Consider the following 16,479-nt stretch of genomic DNA (forward strand, 5'->3'; position numbering starts at 1 on the left):
TGACGTGTTTTTTGGGGGTAAAACTTGCCCATGGATATAATGAATGGATCATGAGCATGAATTGAGAAGGGATTCGCCTAAATTTGCTCCAATTTCGAATCTTTCTGCCGAAATGGGATCCAGGTCGAGGATTGCAAGCTTGCTCAAGCTGCTGCTTCAGAGCTTCGATGTTTTCACCGGGTAATGCTCCTCTACAGGAGTTTTCCAATATGCCCAATTCGAATCTAGCTCGAAAATCCCAGAAAGATCGAATTTTTACAGCTTATCTGTCATTGTTATTGAGTTTTGTTTTGTGTTGGAGCTGATTTAGTTTCATGTTTAAGTTCATGTTATGGGTTGGCATTTTGGCTGATGACTTGTTGGAATTCTTGCATTAGATTGGATGATTGGTAGTTGATGATCCCGATATCCAATTCTCTAAAGTGTCGTAGTTGGGACCATCACCTGTTCCCTCTCTCGCAATCAAATAGAAAAGCTAGTCGGGACCGCCACCTGCTCCCTCTTTCCCAAACAATCGAAAAATGAATTTTGAAACACCAACCCCACCAACCCAAACAAGAAATGACTGCAACCGGAACCTGTTTCCTCTCCCTCAATTGGAGAAACTAAGCATGATTTATCCTATCACTTTGCTCTTCAATTTCTAGGGTTTCGTTGTAGAGAAATCGAAGGAAAGAAAAAAGGAGGAGAAGGAGACTCCTTGCGAGGAAGGGAGAAGAGACAGTGGCAAAGATTGCCGAGGAAAGGAGTTGGAGAGGGTCGCGGGAAGAGGAAAGCGGTGGAACCCTGGAGGAGCTGGGAAGGCAGAGGCGTGAAGGAGGAAGAGGAGGAGATGGAAGAAGGACCCACCATTAGTTAATGTTTGATGGCGTTATCTTAAGAGAGAGATGTCATTAAGTTTTAAAAACGAGGTTTAATGATGTGCTAGATCTGAAAATAAAATGGTGATTTGTGTTAGAGCGTGACAACTTTTAAAAACGTGCTAGGAAGTGAAAATAAAGTCACTATTATATGGGGCTATTTTCCCTTATAAATATCATAAAAGATATAGATAAAATATAATATGATTTATATTATTTTTTCAGTGAACAAACCTGATTTTTTTAAAAGAAAATCTAACTTATATATATCTATAAATATTATTTAATCTATATTTAAAAATAGATATATGCAAAAACATATAATTCATATATATTTTTTTCTCACTATATATTCTAAAAGTTGTCAACATAACCATATATTAACAAATTTTATATTATGTATCAATATATACTAATATATATACTTATTTTGATGTTAATATTTATTTATGAAATGCTAATTTTTTATTTTAAAAAATTCGAGATTATTAAATAATATTTATACATATAATAAAATCTTCTCATTTATTTCAAATACATTATGTTATATAGATTACAAAAACTAAAGAAATCAAGAAATTGGATTTTATGATGAGATATCATTAAAAATATTTTTTTATCGAAAATCATTCAGAAAAATAAAAAATTCAAAAAACTAGAAATTCCATGTATATCTATAAAATTATATAATCTATTTTAAAAAATTAGATACCTATAAAACAATATAATTCATATATATTTTTCTTATTATATATAATAAAAATTTTCCACATAGCCATATATTAATATATCTATATTATGTATGAATATATAATAATATATACTTTTTTGATGTTAATATTTGTATGATGAAATGTTATTTTTTTTATTTTAAAAAATAAAATTTTATTAAATAATATATAGATTATACAAATTTTTAAAAATCAAGAAATTATATTTTATGATGAGATGTATCTTTTAAAAAATATTTTTATTAAAAATGATTCCGGAAATCAGAAATTTTTTTAAAAATTAGAATGTTCCATTTAGAAAATTCATATTGCATTCAACAGAGATCACTGAATTATCCAAAAGATTTTATGATATTTTTTATTTTATTAAATGAAATATTATTTCGGAAGATTTTGTTGCTAACTTTATAATTGAGTATAATTTAAAATTTTATAAAACTCAAAAAATAAAGATAAATTCATTCACAAACGGAGCCTTCTAAGGCCATCGTGATGAAATATTAACTTTTATATTAAAAAGTTCAAGATTATTAAATAATATATAAATTATGAAAATCAAAGAAATCAAGAAATCAAATTTTATAATGAGATATCTTTTAAAAATAGTTTTTATTAAAAATGATTCCGAAAATTAAAAGATTTAAAAAACCTAGAAAGTCCATTTAGAAATTTCATAGTGTCATCAATTGGAGATTATCGTATTATCCAAAAGATTTTATGATATTGTCGATTTTTTAAATGGAATATTATTTCAAAAGATTTTGTTGTTAATATTATAATTAAAGATAATTTAAAATTTTAAAAACTAAAAAAGCCGAGGAAATTTCGTTTAGAAATGGAGAGTTCTGTGGTCATCTGGCAGTGTCCACCCTATATCTTGCTTATATATATATATAGATATATATACACATACATACATATAACAGGCTGATTGTCAATGTTTGTATGTCGTCCACAATTTTGTTTTATATATTTTTTTATATGCATGATATCAAGTCTAGAACTTATGATATTAATTTAGTATGATTCCCCGATGCAGTTCAAATCTCATTTTATAAATTGTAACGTTCTTCTTACATCTCCTATCGTACTTGTATTCGTATCTTTGTTATTTTTCAGAAGTGAAGTTCCTGAAGTTCAAAGTAAAGTATCTGTTCGATGCTTGAGCAAACTAATACCTAGTTATTCCCATAAAAGCTTGTGAATATATATATAATGCAAAAAATGCAGTTTATTATGCACATTCCTGAAGATCCCAAACATAATTACCGAACACAATTCTCATCATATTTCCATTTATATATATATATATATATACACGTATATGTACATACCCGAGCATCTGAAAGTTGGAGCCTTATTCAATCATTATCAAGAATGTGAGTATACTCAAAAGGCCACCCTAATGTGGAAATTTATCCAGTTGGACAAAGTGGCGACCGCCTACTACATTATGTTGGACAAAATGATTTGATGTCCTTTTCTTGTTGTTGGAAGAGAAAGTTTCTTTCTTGTCAGATTGTATCTCTGTCGTTTTTATTCTCCAAACTCTTGGAATGTAAATATATTCGACTCTTATTGTTAATTATTTTTGTTTGTTTCAGAGATATTATTTTCAAGTATCGAAATGGAATAATTATTGTTAATTACTTTTGTTTGTTTCAGAGATATTATTATCATAAATCGAAAAGGAATAATTACGTTTATCGTCACATTTTTTTTTTAAATTACACCAAATAACATGATTTTTTTCTTTTTTTTTATACGAAAGCAATACAATTACGTTATATAAGACAACGAAAATTGGTCCATAAGAAGGACAGAGGGAGTAGGGAGAGTTTTTATATTCTCATTATTTTATTTTCTATAAAATATCATCCGTAAATTTCACGTGCATTCTTTGTGGTTAATTATTTGTTTGTTTCAGAGAAATTATTTTCATAAATCTAAAAGGAACAATTATATCTATCATCACATTATTTAAAAAAAAAAGGAAAAAGTACAAAATCCCCCTTATGGTTTGAGTTTGGGACAAATTAGACCATATGATTTTTCGAGGGATAACTAACACCATGAGGTTTACTTTGTGAGACATAAAGGACCTCACCGTTAGTTTTTTCGTTACTTTTGGTCATCAAACTATTTTTTTGCCATTATTACCTTCAAACTTTCAACTTTTTACAATTTGATCTCAAAATTCAAAAAAAAAAGAAGGGAATGAGCTGGGGCCGCTGGTTGGCGACTCTAACCCCACCATAGAGGTCGCCGACACCCACAGAGGAGGCCGGAAACCTCGAGGTTGGGGTTGAGATTCCGGTTGATTTGGGCCAATCGGCGACCTTGACCCCACCTCCATGGTTGGCTAGCAACCTCTATGGGTGCAAGCGACCTCGATGGTGGGGTTGAGGTCACCGACCGTTGGACCAAATCCCTTCCACTGTTTTTTTTTCTAATTGTAGAACTAAATAGGAAAAAATTGCAAGTTTGAGTTTAATAATGGCAAAAAAGAAAAGTTTGAGGACCAAATGTGACAAAAAAGTTACTAGTGAAGTTCCTTATGCCTTGCAAAGTAAACCACAAGGTGCTAGTTATCCCTTGAAAAATCACATGGTCCAATTTGTTCCAAGTTTGAACCACAAAGGAATTTTTGTATTTTTTTTCAAAAAATTACACTGTAAAACACGATTTTTCCCCTTTTTACACGAAAGCAATACAATTATATTGTATAAGACAACAAAAATTGGTCCATAATAAGGATAGAGGGTGTAAGGAGAGTTTTTATACTCTTATTGTTTTATTTTTAGTAAAATATCATCAGTAAATTTCGCATGCACTCTTAGTGGTTTCATTATATACTACCAACACTCCCTCCTCTTGAACGAAAGTACTTACCAATCTTACTTTTATTGACGTGATAGCTGACTCAGTACTATGTGAACCCTTGAACATACATTATTCTCGTGAGATTATTACTTATATTTTAGAAAATAAGAAAACAATTATGAAAAATAAAGAAGAAAAAGCCTGAAGGGTAGTCCTCCACCGGCATCTGGCTGAATCCCACTCCCCAGACGCTAGTTGGCTACATATTATTGTCATATGCTATCGTTTGGTCCATTTGGCTTGCTAGGAAAAATGCTATTTTGAATCAAAAGATTGCCAATTTTGACGAGCTTATTGAGATAAGTTTCTTCCTCTTGTCCATTGGGTCAAAGCCACTTGTGATGACTTTCCATACTCTGCTTCTGGGCTATCTCGTTCGTTGGTTGGTGTTCGTACTTGGTCAAATCATCATAAACAATGTTGTTTAAACTTATTTTCCGTATCTTGTGAGGATTGTTGAGTCTGGACATATAATTAATGATTTTTATGATTTTCTAGGGTTTTGGAAATATGTGGGTGCCGATTATGGAGGAATAGGTCGTATTTATTATGGATCGGGCCAAGTTAATTGGCGGTCCGAGCAAGGGAGAGTGGGCCAAGGGCATCGTGACAGGCCGGGTCGGATTTGAGTTTAAGTTTGGACCCAAGCCATGGGGAGCCTAATGGGTTAGAGTCCAATTGAAGGAAGCCAGCAAGAGAGCCTATCATCATGGAGAAAATTGATTTGCTTGGGTGTGCATGTGGCAGAGGCAATAGAGGATTTATTTTCAATGGCAGCCGGGCATTTTGGAGATCAAGGAAGTAATATTCTCGTGTTATGTCATGATATCTTTGATCTTTAGATAGTGAATAAGTCAAATATTTCTCCAATATAGTTTGACATTCTATTTTAGGCAATTTAGTTTGATATTCAATTTGGTGGGCTGCAGGCCCATTAGGCCCAATTGGGATAGTCCAGTAGTGGGCTGAACTAGTTGTCTCGTCTTTCAGAGACGACATTCCAGAAGTTGCTTGATTTCCTTGGTCTCAATGATGATAACGTGCCTGCTAATACTGGTAAAAATTTTATTTTGGTAAACCTTGGGCATGATTGGATAATTGATAGCGGAGCTTCTAGGCATATGACTGGACGTGCAGATTTTTTTGTTGAGTCACAACTACTTGCCAAGAGGCCGAAGATTCATATACCTAATGGGGGAGCTTTTGATGCTTACATAATTGGACGAGTCCATATGGGCTCTCTTGTTCTCTCATACGTTTTATTGGTTCTAGAATTCAATTGCAATCTTATTTCCACATCTCAGTTATATAAAAACTTGGGATTGTTGTGTGATATTTTACACCGATTTTTGCTTGATACAGGACACACCACCAGGAAGACGATTGGAGTGGGTGAGCTCCAAGGGTGTGTGTATTATCTACGGCATGTGGCTATTCGGGAACTAGCTAATCGAGTCATCAGTGATGAGACAAATGATTTGTGGAACATGCGACTTGGACACCCATCATGATGAATTAAATTCAATGGCACTAATTTAGAATCGAATGTAGCTACGAATAAGGAGTGTGATGTTTGCCTCTGGGCTAAGCAAACTCGATCAAGTTTTGAAGTAAGTATGAATAAAGCTGCTTTTCCATTTCAATTGATTCATTGTGATTTATGGGGACCTTATAAGGTGACGTCTATTTCTGGGGCTCGTTATGTTTTGGCAATCGTGGATGATTATAGTCATGCCCTATGGTTATATTTATTACGAGAAAAATTGAAAACACAATGTCTTCTCATCAACTTTAGCAAATTGAAGAATCATTTTAATCGCATTGTGAAAATAGTGCGAAGTGACAATGGGAAGGAATTTATTTCTCGGGATTTACAGAATTATTTTTCCATTGAAGGAATGATTTACCAAACATCTTGCATAGACACGCCTCAACAAAATGGACGCGTCGAGCGAAAGTTTAGGCACATATTACATGTTGCGCGATCATTGCTTTTTCTGGAGGGGCTTCCGATTGAATTCTAGGGAGAATGTGTTACCACGACGGCTCATCTGACCACTTCTGGGATGTAGGAGCCCATACGAAATCTTGTTCGATAGGCCGCCAAATTATTCTAATTTGAGGGTATTTGGATGCTTATGCTATGCTCATGATGAGCCGAGGGACAAGGATAAGTTCAAACCTCGATCTCGTCGATGCATATTCGTTGACTATCCGTTCGACAAAAAGGGTTAGAGAGTTTACGATCTTGAGAAAAACGAGATATTTGTAACCCGAGATGTACAGTTCTGCGAGAAGGAATTTCCATTTTCTATGCAAATGGATGATTCGGGCTGGAAAGATACAGATCGCATTCGATTCTTTACTGATACTGAGAGGCGTGTCTGTCGAGCAAGGAGTCAGGGGGAGTCGAGATTCGAAAACTGGGCTGGAAAATAAAGAGAAAATGGGCTTTTGAGTCTTTTAAGCCAAATGGGTAATCAAAGGGAAATGGGTCGGGCTGGACCAAGCTGATCCTACTAATGGACAGCCTGGAAGAAACAACGGGTTGAGAGAAGATTTTCTTGACGGGTAGGCTGTAGATGATATGGGTGAGTGTAAGAAACCTGATACATCTCACACTGAAGTGGAGGGTACGAAACAAAAGTTACGGCGTTATGATTGACTAAAGTTTGCACCCAAGTATTTGAAGGATTTTGAAGTTGACATTCACACCACCTTACCCTCCCCCAGCTCATCTACTTTATCTAAATCCACAGGTATGGGTCATTCTATTGTGCAATATTTATCTTATTTTGGTGCATCTAATCAATATCTTGCATATGTAAGTGCTTTGGATTCAGAGGTGGAACCTTCGTCATATCAGGATGCAACAGCCAATTCACGATGGAGGCAAGCTATGGCAGAAGAGATTAAGGCATTGGAGTCTAATGGGACATGGACTATCGAGCGTCTGCCTCCGGGAAAGCGACCGATCGATTGTAAATGGGTTTATAAGATTAAACGTCGAGTCTATGGGAGTATAGAGAGATATAAGGCGCGACTTGTTGCGAAATGATTCACTCAAGTTGAGGGATTGGATTTTAATGAGACATTCGCACCTGTGACGAAATTGGTCATTGTAAGGTGTCTTCTAGCTATGGCTATGGCAAAGGGATGGGAGATACACCAAATTGACGTCAATAATACATTTTTGCATGGAGATCTTGACGAGGAGGTTTATATGCGCTTGTTGCTTGGATATTCTTCTCAAGGGCATGGTGTAGTTTGTCGTCTCAAGAAATCACTTTATGGGTTGAGGCATGCTTCGCGCAACTGGTATGCTAAACTTGTAGAATCTATGCAGCATTATGGGTTTCGGCAGTCTGGAGTGGATCATTCGCTCTTCGTATTTAATCGTGGCAATGTTTTTCTTGCGGCCTTGGTATATGTTGATGATATTCTCGTGGTTGGCAACAATCATGAGCAGTGCACATGTTTCAAACGATATCTTGATCAGTGCTTCTGCATCAAGGATTTGGGACCTTTACGGTATTTTCTTGGTATTGAGGTGATCAAAATGGAATTTGGGCTCTTTCTTAATCAAAGGAAGTATGTGCTCGACATACTCATGGAGTGCCAGATGCTTGGTGCACGACCATCTCCCTTTCCGATGGAGTAACATCATCTAATGTCAGCAGGATCCAGAGCTCCTTTCAATGACCTTGGCTAGTATAGACGACTAGTTCATCGTCTAATTTATCTGACGATTACTCGACCAGAACTTAGCTATCCTGTGCATCTCTTATCTTAGTTTATGCAAGATCCACGTCAAGACCATTGGGATGCCGAGATGCATGTACTTCGTTATTTAAAGCAGTCTCCAGGACAGAAAATTCTTTTACGACCAAGCTCATTGGAACTCGAAGTTTATTGTGACTCGGACTAAGCCAGTTGTCCCATGACGTGTCGTTCGATCACGGGATATTTTGTTACATAAGGAGGGTGTCCCATCTCTTGGAAGACAAATAAACAATCTACGGTTCCCGTTCTTTAACTGAAGCAGAGTATCGAGCTATGGTAGGGGCCATTAGTGAAGTCTTATGGCTCCAGAGTTTACTCAATTCTCTTGAGGTTAATTATATTGAGCCTACTCGACTATTCTGTGATAATCGGGCTGTTTTATATATTGCAACTAACCCAGTGTTTCACAAGCGGATGAAACATATATAGATAGATTGTCACTTTATTCGTGAACATATTCGGTCTCGCGTTATCGAACTTCACACGTTCCGACAAGATTGCAGCGTGCAGATATCTTCACGAAGGCTTTATGGCGAGATCGAATCCACTTTCTCTTAGGCAAGTTGGGCATTCGAGATCCTCATGCTCCAACTTGAGGGGAATTATTATGGGATATATTACGAGATATGTTACCGAGATTAGAGGAATTATCTTGTATCATATAATCATAGCTAGCCTTATTAATTTCATGTATATTAGGCAATAGATATCTTAGATATCTTTTCCCTTTTTTCCTGTAATCAGTAATATATGTACATGACTGAATAGTGAATGAAATTACGCTTCCCATTTGACAAATTATCAATAGTCAATTTCTTATTCGAATATTATCTTGATATCGTATTTTATGGGCGTATCCGATTATGATATATTTCTAGGATTTCATTGTACACGCCTATACATACATGTCTTCTAGTTTGTTGTTAGGTTCCGCACATGAATCTATCAAACCCGCACTTTTTATATCATTCGTTTATCGCACTTTCGTTTATTGCACTTTCCTTATCCCGTACTTTCATTTATCGCACTTTACTTTACTGCACCTTTCAATTGCCATTCGTTTATCCTTTGATCGATTCCCTGCTGATCAAGGGAATTCGTCCTTGGAGGTCCTGGGTTTTGAAGGCGAGGACTTTCTTCAGCATCACTTGCCGAAGTCTATCTGAGGATTAGATTGACTTGCATGGGGGTGAATGTCCTTCATTTTAAACTCAGCTTCTTGGGCTGTGTAGTGGCCGAGTATCTATGCAGCTTGGATGTTTTCGGACTCGAGTTCGTGCTTGTGCGTAGCAAATTGGTGGAGAACTCTAAACAGCTAAATTTCTCAACCGTGAATTGTCTGAGGTGCATTATCCTTTTGGATTTGGAAATCTAGCCGCCGTGCAATCCTGTGCACTTCTAGGGCCGTGGTACGACGTTTTTTTTTTTCAATGGGGCCGGCTTGTGACATGTTGATACAATTTGGAACCACTTTCTGACACGCCTGGATCATTCCACGTGTTGTCGATTAGGTGTCAAACGGTTTTTGATGTGAACAAACGTCCTCTAGTAAGCTGGCTCGCTCCTTGTATTGGATGGTTAAAATGGAAGGCTGATGGCTCCTCTTTCAGTAAGCCTGGGCCTTTGGGCATTGGTGGTGGTGGTGTTCTTAGGGGCTCCAAGGGGTTCATTATTTGCTTATTCTCCTCACCCTCGGGAATTGCTTTCTCTAATTTGGCTGAATTGTTGGCTACTCGGAAAGCTCTCCAAGTTTCGGCTTCTAACCCAGTGCTCTTTGGCGCTTCGATCGTTCTCGAGTCTGACTCTAGAGTTGTTTTTTGGATTGCTAACTCTATTAGAGCACCATGGAAGTATAGAAATCTTTTTACCGACATTCAATGATCTTCGCTCTATTTCGCCCCGTTTCGTTTTCAGCACACTCCCAGGGAAGCTGACAATTTTGCGGATTGTCTCTCCAATTCGGGGGTTAGTCGGGACTCAGAGTTTGTTGCTTGGTTGTAATTTTCTTTCTGTTCTGTGTTGTACTTCCTTTCCTCTATGTTTTGTTGTTCCTAGTCTAGTTAGCCTCTGTTTCATCTCCCCCCCAGTTCCTTTTTGCTTTATCAGATTGTACTAAAGCTTGTTGGCTTTTGTATTGGGCTGGTTTTCCCCTTTGATTAATGGTAATTCTTGAGCTATCAAAAAGAAAAAAAAAATCCCCACTCCCCAGACGAGGCCGACGAATAATATATCCACTCCATGGTCTAATTAATAGACATATCGACAAATGGCTGATTTAAACGACAGTCACTATAAAGGACCAAACGTTTTATGGCTAATGTAACTAAAATGGTTCATTTAGAACTCGAATTTAAATTTAGGATACTTAAAATACTTCGGCTATTATCCCCTTCTTAAATTGACATATCATTCATTCATAGTAATTTAAATACCGTCTTATAAGTTACAAACATTCTAAATATATTTTCATGATTTTACATATTATGATATCATATTTCTTTTATCAAGCACATCATCAGTTTATTTTTTCTAATACTTGACTCCATCCGCGTAATGCATCACAATTATAATGATTTTTTCAATACGCTCATAGATTGATGGATTGATTTGGAAGAGGAAGAACAAAAATCAATGGCTAGGAAAATTTTAAAAAAGTAAGAGTAGGCGGTAAAATTTTTAAAAGAAACAAAAATAATATGATAGAACATGAGATTGGAAGTAAGAGTCGATCGAGGGAGTTATTCCCTCAGTAATTTATAAAAAAAAAAATTTAAAAGTTAAAAAAATTTATTAAAAATGAAATATAGAAAAAATATATTTTTTCCTAACATATTAAAATGTTAAGTTTTACAAATAATAATTAGATTTAATTTCTAATTATACTAGAAATATAGTTTAATTATATTTTGTTGATAAAAAATTTGAATAGTAATAGAAAAATTAACTTTGATGGGATTAGAACACAAAAGAAAACAAAAGAAAAAAAAATAATAGGGACGAATATGAGAGGTGGATCTGGACCTCATTAACTTTTATGTTTCAAAAGTCGTTTAATTTGATGTGAGAATTGTTCTTTGATTAATTTTGTGAGAATAATATGAGGTAGCTAGATTTTTCGGTTACATAATATGAGGTATTTATATGTACGTAATATGAGGTATTTATATCGTATATAATATGAGAAATTTAAATCAAATAAATACAACATAAATACAGCTATGCTGTAAAATAATCAAAATTAATTTTAATTACGTTAAAAAATTCTATCAATTTTATGTTGATAAAGAAAAAACTGAAAGCCAATTCAAAAGTTAAATACATCGGATTGTATAGTAAGTGGAAAATATTGTAAATAAGTAGAAATAATTGTATAGAAATGACACAAGCAAAAGTCATAGGGTGCTGGTAGTGCACTGCGTTGCTACCGGGGCATCCCGGGACGAATACCGCCTTGCCCATCTAGTTCCCCTCGGCGACCTCAATTTGATTTTCTTTTTTCTATTATTTTCTATTATTTTTGTTGTTAAACACCGTTTGTTGCCATGTCAGTAAAATGGACGGAAAATAAGAAAGATGACAAACGTTGGAAGAGAATCAAAGTCCGTAATTTTTTTTTTCAAAATATAAAGTTTGTGCTAAAAAGTGGCAAATTTCGTGATGTTTTGGACATTAACCCAAACATATTAATGAGAATGAAGCATACACAAGATAATTAACCATAAAAAAGAATACAGATGATTTGGTTTCACGATCTTTTTGGATTTGAACCATAATATTCAAAAACTCAATGGATTTTGACTAATCTAATTCGAGTCGAATCAGTCCATTATTGTTTTACAATTTACTCTTACGAGTTTCTTATCTAGTTTTTATTATCACATCATAGCTATGCGTTTTGTAAGGAAAGAGTGATGTATGATGGATTATTCAGTGCACTTTTCTTTTTAAGATGCTCAGGAACAAATAAAGAACATATCGGATTATTCATTAAAAAAAAAAGAAGAGAAACATTGGATCGATCCTTCTAAGATCACACACACTGGCAATGTCATAATTGATTCCGCATGTGTCCATTTAATTTCAGTTTTTTATTTTTTCAATGAAATCATGGGATATATTAAATCAATATGTTGGAACTAATTCTTAATTATGACTCGGTTTGGCCATGAGATACAGTAAGCTGCGACCTCTAGCATTGCAGATGGAGTCTGGTCATCGTAAGTCCAGTTTGCAGCTCACGAACCAAGCATCCTTGTGGCTAGAATTTACACCTTTTTTCAGCAAAGCATATCGCTAGAATCTGAGCATGCTTGTTCTTATGATGGGTTTACATATACATATACATATACATATATATATATATATATATATATAGCCCTAAAGGCCGAAAAAGGGATTTTATTTATTTATTTATTGTGCATAAAGCGGATTGATGGACTGTGGAGATGATCATCACATATGTAGGACAGCTCATCATCCTCCTAGATAAAAGCTGACATTTATATATTCTGTAAGCTAAGGTCCATTAGCACCAAACATGTTCTGTTAATGTCCTAGGAAAATAAAGATCATGGGGGCTTATGATGTCCCTTTTCCTTATTTACCTAATTCCGTCAAGTAATTATCCGACATGGTGGTTGCATTTCTCATATAATCTATAGCTTCTTCAAGAAGTATCAAATGCGTTCAACATGATAATATATCATAAATTCTCCCAATATTAGAATGTTCACATATATATATATATCCGTTATGTCACCGTCTCGTCCCCTATTTCCGATGGCCATATATATCTTTTGATTCATAAACATAGCATCCTTAGCCTACCGTGTGCCTCCTTTCAAACAAAAGCTTAATTCAAATGGCAATCCTGAAAAATAATAGGGATGCTCACCTCCATCAGAATATAGGGGGGGAAAAGTTAACTTCCAATTATATTATATTATAGTAAAATATTAAACCTAGTCTCTCCGCAAATCGAGAAGACAAAGTGTCATGTTTACAGTTTTTTAAGCTTTTCTCTTTTTTTTTTCACAAACAAAATATATATGAGTTACACGTGTAAATAAAAAAAATAAAGATTACATTTTAGCTTTCGGTTCCCAGGTTCGACTTACTGTCATCTTATTTTTGCCTTTTAGAGTGAAGTCTCTTTCTTTCTATTTGAAATGTACATATCAACCATTTGTGAACTATCTACATCCAAAAAAATCTTTCAAAATTTCATTCAACTGTTTCATTATAGTAAAATATTAAACCTCGTCTCTTCACAAATCGAGAAGACCAGGTGTCATGTTTACAGCTTTTTAAGCTTCTCTTCTTCTTTTTTTTTTAAATAACAAACAAAATATATATGAGTTATCCATGTAAATAAAAAAAAGAAAGAAAGATTGGTGTAGTGTTAGAGACATTTTAGCTTTCGATTCCCAGGTTCATTAGACCTTCCAAACCGCCCAATTTCCATTGAAATTTTAGTTCTCCCTCCTTTATTAATGATTATCGACAAGATACTTCCACATTATCGCTTCGCAAGACTTTTTTATTTATTAATTATATCACTTCTCTATTAATGATTCTACAAGGCACTTCCATATACTTAGAGGTGTGCATGGATACCAAATATATTCGCAACCGGTCGGAATCTATCAATTAGGATATGGTCTGGGTAACTCCAATTGAAAATAGGGTAGAGTTCGAATAATAATTTAAGAAAACGGTGAAAATAAGTTCTTGTTTCGATTCCAACATACAGGGTACCCACGAAACCGGTACCCGAGTTTTATATTTTTTTCTGGAAAAATTATTTTATATTTACATAATTCTCTATGTGCGGTGTAGTAGTTACAGAATCCTAAGAAGATTTTATTTGCTTTGTCTACTAAGAAGAGCTATATCATCCTTTTTTTTGGCTAAATAGCCACATAATCTTTTAGTTGCGTATTTGCTTTGTCAATTATATAATCCTAAGGAGAGCTACATAATATTTTAGTTCCATGGATAGATGTGATTTGATTAATCTATCTCGATATTTATTTATTTTGCATGATTGTGAATGAGATCATTTCGATATTAGTTATTTATTTCATTTATTGTGCTTCAAGAGCAAAAAATACATATGATCCAACGTGGTACCCGGAACTATCGTATAATTCAGGTTCCGGATAGGTTTCTATTCCAGGTTCTAACAGGTTAGGGTCCGATTCCAAAATCTTGGAACCTGTTTCCTACATAGTAGAGTCCAAATATCGTGAAAAAAAGGAAATACTCAGATCCGAACACCCCTACGTATACTATCACTCCGGGGAGGTTTTTGATTTACTAATTCTATTACCTCCCAATTCTATCGTTTTCTAGAACTGTAAATATAAGCACCACCATATTGATTTAATATGTTCAAGCTACCGATTCTTAACAATATTCAAAGTCTTAGCTTCTAATTTATCTTAGTATGACTAAAATTACAGTAAGAAGTTATCAAAATCATGTGAGTATAATAACACAAGACTTCCTTAAAATACATAGCAATGGATTTATTACCTAATAAAATTGAAAAAAACAATATATGTAATAATAGTAAAAAGCAAATTATATTTTGTGGACGAATAATATTAAGAAAATAATTCAGTATATTCGTGTCTTACAAGAATTAATCATATTTTACAGATTATATATATATTATATGGAATTGCGAAAGAGTGAATAATGGCGAAGTAATAATACTAATATGATTCTGAACATGCTTTTCCATTAGAAATTGAAATTGGAGATGAGCAGGAAGAAATGTTGACTTTTATACCATTTGACAAACCTTAATTATTATATTTCTTTAAGAAATCTAAAATATTTTGTCGATAAATTATTGTTATAATTAACTTGAGCCTATATTTTATAAAAGTTATTGCATCAACTTAAGTAACGTGATTAACATATTAATTATCAATGAAAACTATTTTTGGTTAATTTCTGCGGGGATGGGCAGAGTCAAGCCTAGTATATAGATCTTTAAAGTAAAACTCTTTTATCCAGCTTCCTCAACTTCATAACACATCATCCTCCTATCAACCCCTTTTGCTAGAAAATCCTAGACTACTCCTTACAGAAGTATCAACATTTACATGGAAAACAAAATTTACTCGCGATTTTAATGTCATTTTTAGGTTTGGTGAGACATAATCTCAAAATTTATCATTTTCTTCATACTTGTAAGAAAAGAAGAATGTACGCAGTTAGAATGTCAAACGGATCCTTGTAATTTGTCAGGTCTGAAAACGCTGTCTAGGTTAGGAAAACAAAGGCTTGTGAGTGTTAGCAAGGCAGAGCATCCAATCGTAATGATGGCAATCCCCAAAAGCAATGCAGCTCTTCATGATTCATGGGGATTTTGCCTGACTTTTTTTTTTTGGTATCCATAATAAAAGGGGAAATAATTAAATAAACATGATCATTAAAAATGATTCAAATGATTCTTATAGGAAAAAAAAAATTACGATTGGAAGAATTTTATCTCTTGATAGTCCGATTCCACTTAAATCTAGAGTCGTCGGGATTCATCGGACGTCTAAATACTAGTGTGCATAAAAAAGAAAAATAAAAAACTAAAAGGAAAAAGGGGCCACCTTCCACCGAAAAGCGCACGCACGCTTCCACTCGTCTCTCCCCTTGACTTTTTCCCAGATGTCTTGCCACAAACACTCATCATTAACATTTAACAAATGGGGCTGATTTCCTTTTTCGACCCCCAAAATGCCTTTGCCTTTGACGCATTATGCATCCTATAGTTTACATTCCATTCATGTTTGCACCCTCTCAAGTTCTACCTTCTGTCCACTCCGCACCGCGAAATGGTTAAATAGCATCAAGTCTTGCGCAATGCGTATATTGAGATTCTAGTTCGGGTATCACTTCGCATTAGATACCTCGCATCAACCAGATACGAGAATGAGATTAGAATCGTACTTTTCGCTCCGTGAAATTGTGAGGTCCAGCTTGACAACCTACCGAGTTGCAAGACACGATTTGGGGGCCTCTGTCGATGCATAGAAAATCTCGGGGTGCAGAGTGGGTTGAGAGTGAAACTTAGGGGGTGAAAGGAAAAGGAATTTGCCCCCAACAACAAACATTCATCATCATGAACATCATTATCATCATCATAACAAAAGAAAGAAACAATGCTAAATTGCAAACAAAGGAAATAAGGGAAATATAAAAAAAGTCATGATCCC

Source organism: Punica granatum, chromosome 6, assembly GCF_007655135.1.
Source record: "Punica granatum isolate Tunisia-2019 chromosome 6, ASM765513v2, whole genome shotgun sequence".
Lineage (NCBI taxonomy): Eukaryota > Viridiplantae > Streptophyta > Magnoliopsida > Myrtales > Lythraceae > Punica > Punica granatum.